This window comes from Budorcas taxicolor, chromosome 1 (genome assembly GCF_023091745.1).
Source record: "Budorcas taxicolor isolate Tak-1 chromosome 1, Takin1.1, whole genome shotgun sequence".
NCBI classification, from domain to species: Eukaryota; Metazoa; Chordata; class Mammalia; order Artiodactyla; family Bovidae; genus Budorcas; species Budorcas taxicolor.
Window position 1 is genome coordinate 77,008,930 of NC_068910.1, and position 2,857 is coordinate 77,011,786.

A 2,857-nucleotide genomic window follows, 5' to 3' on the forward strand; every position below is an offset into this window, starting at 1 on the left:
GGGTTCATGTTTGGGAACTCATGTACACCCGTGGGGGATTCATGTCAATGTATGGCAAAGCCAATACAGTACTGTAAAGCATAATAAAGTAAAAATAAAAAATTAATTTAAAAAAATTGTAAAAAAATAAATAAAACTTCAAAGTTTAGTTCTGAGGAGTTACATATAATCCTCTTTTCTTTCAAAGGAAAAGCTATTCCTTATGTTACACTCTAATCTATTAGGAAGGATAGACTTTTTCCAAAATTTGCATTTTTCTGTCTTTTAGATGCAAGACTTCCCCACAAATAGCTTCATATCAAGGCAATTTGTGGAGATAAAGAGCAGAAATTATATAAAATTTACTGAGAAAGTTTCCATGTCCTGGGCTAATGTAGTATTAACATGGAAGAGAAGAGATATTTTTGAGGATATTTAAAAAAATTAGGGAAAATACCTGAAATATCAACTAACTATTGAAATTGCATAAAGCTTCTATTAAAGTAGAAGTCAGTCTGTTTCTAAGTTCTGGACGCAAAGATTTTGGTTTACTAACTCCTATAATGCTTATAAAACTTTCTGAAAATATATGTTAGAACTTCAGCAAAAAGAAATAGCTCTTTAAATAGGGACAAAATTAAAGAAGGAATCCAAAAATTCAGGATGATAAAAGCCATGGATGTTTAATATTAAATAACTTTCTGAAAAAAATGTTATATGCTGTTTGAGTAGATAACATATTATACACACACACACACACACACACACACACACACATATATATACATCTATACATTTACCTATATATCTATATATATATTATTCACAATTCACTGACATTTTCCTGAGATCAACTGTTTAGACTGAAGGTGGGGACTAAAAGTAAATTCCCTTAAAAAGTGAAAAGGCAATATTTTAAGATAGATGAAATGTTATCAAATTATCAAAAAAGGTAATAGAACAATGGCACTACAAGTAGAAGATTTTCTTTGGAGTGGGATGACAAACCATAATATCTGGCTTTCCTCATAATTTAATGTTTCTACATGATCCAAATGTAACTGAATTTTGTATAGAATCTTTTAGCTTCTGGCTTTAAAACCCAACATTTCAGTTTAATATGCACATATACCTAGCTAAAATAATTTTAATCTGGAAAATAATGACATGAAAAAATAAACAGTGCATTTGGTTTTGTCAATGTGAAAGACATAGTGTTACAGAGAGAAGTTTGATAATCAGAAATTGTAGCTTCTTTTTAAAGAAAATCTGATAATAGAAAACTGAGGAAAATCTTTTTTGAAAATTTTTTTTCATTGACATAATATATTGCAAATTCTTTCCCTTTCTTATATAAAACAAATTAGAGGATACAGAGTATTGATGACCTAGGAGTAAAATAAATTACATATTTGCTAACAAATTAAGTTAAGCCAAGGTCCAAAGGGTGACTCAACTTAGCCATGCTCTCTATTTGATCTTAATTGATTACCTAAAGCCTATTTGAAACAGGAAAAAGAAATCATTCAATATTATATTTACTATTAATCTCATTGGATAAATTGGAAATAAAGTCTCTGAAATTCCCTATTTAAACTTAGTCTTTGCTCTCTCTCTAAAAAAAAATAAATAAATAAATAAAAGTAACAATAATTGAGATATTTTGGGTTGTTAAATTCTAAGAGAATTCTTTGATTCCTTTGTGAAAGGGTACATAGCAAGCTAGCATAATAAAGAACGTGATTGATTATAGATATTATCATAATGCACAAATATTATAATTTGCTTGCTTGACATATACATCAGTTCAGTTCAGTTCAGTTCAGTCGCTCAGTCGTGTCTGACTCTTTGCGACCCCATGAATAGCAGCACGCCAGGCCTCCCTGTCCATCACCATCTCGCGGAGTTCACTAAGACTCATGTCCATTGAGCTAGTGATGCAATCCAGTCATCTCATCCTTTGTCGTCCCCTTCTCCTCTTGCCCCTAATCCCTCCCAGCATCAGAGTCTTTTACAATGAGTCAACTCTTCGCATGAGGTGGCCAAAGTACTGGAGTTTCAGCTTCAGCATCATTCCTTCCAAAGAAATCCCAGGGCTGATCTCCTTCAGAATGGACTGGTTGGATCTCCTTGCAGTCCAAGGGACTCTCAAGAGCCTTCTCCAACACCACAGTTCAAAAGCATCAATTCTTCGGTGCTCAGCCTTCTTCACAGTCCAACTCTCACATCCATACATGACTCCTGGAAAAACCATAGCCTTGACTAGACGGACCTTAGTCGGCAAAGTAATGTCTCTGCTTTTGAATATACTATCTAGGTTGGTCATAGCTTTTCCTCCAAGGAGCAAGCATCTTTTAATTTCATGGCTGCAGTCACCATCTGCAGTGATTTTGGAGCCCCCAAAAATAAAGTCTGACACCGTTTCCACTGTTTCTCCATCTATTTCCCATGAAGTGATGGGAGCAGATGTCATGATCTTTGTTTTCTGAATGTTGAGGTTTAAGACAATTTTTTTCGCTCTCCTCTTTCACTTTCATCAAGAGGCTTTTAGTTTCTCTTCACTTTCTGCCATAAGGGTGGTGTTATCTGCATATCTGAGGTTATTGATATTTCTCCCGGCAATCTTGATTCCAGTTTGTGCTTCTTCCAGCCCAACGTTTCTCATGATGTACTCTGCATATAAGTTAAATAAGCAGGGTGACAATATACAGCCTTGACATACTCCTTTTCCTACTTGGAACCAGTCTGTTGTTCCATGTCCAGTTCTAACTGTTGCTTCCTGACCTGCATACAGATTTCTCAGGAGGCAGGTCAGGTGGTCTGGTATTCCCATCTCTTTCAGAATTTTCCACAGTTTATTGTGATCCACACAATCAAA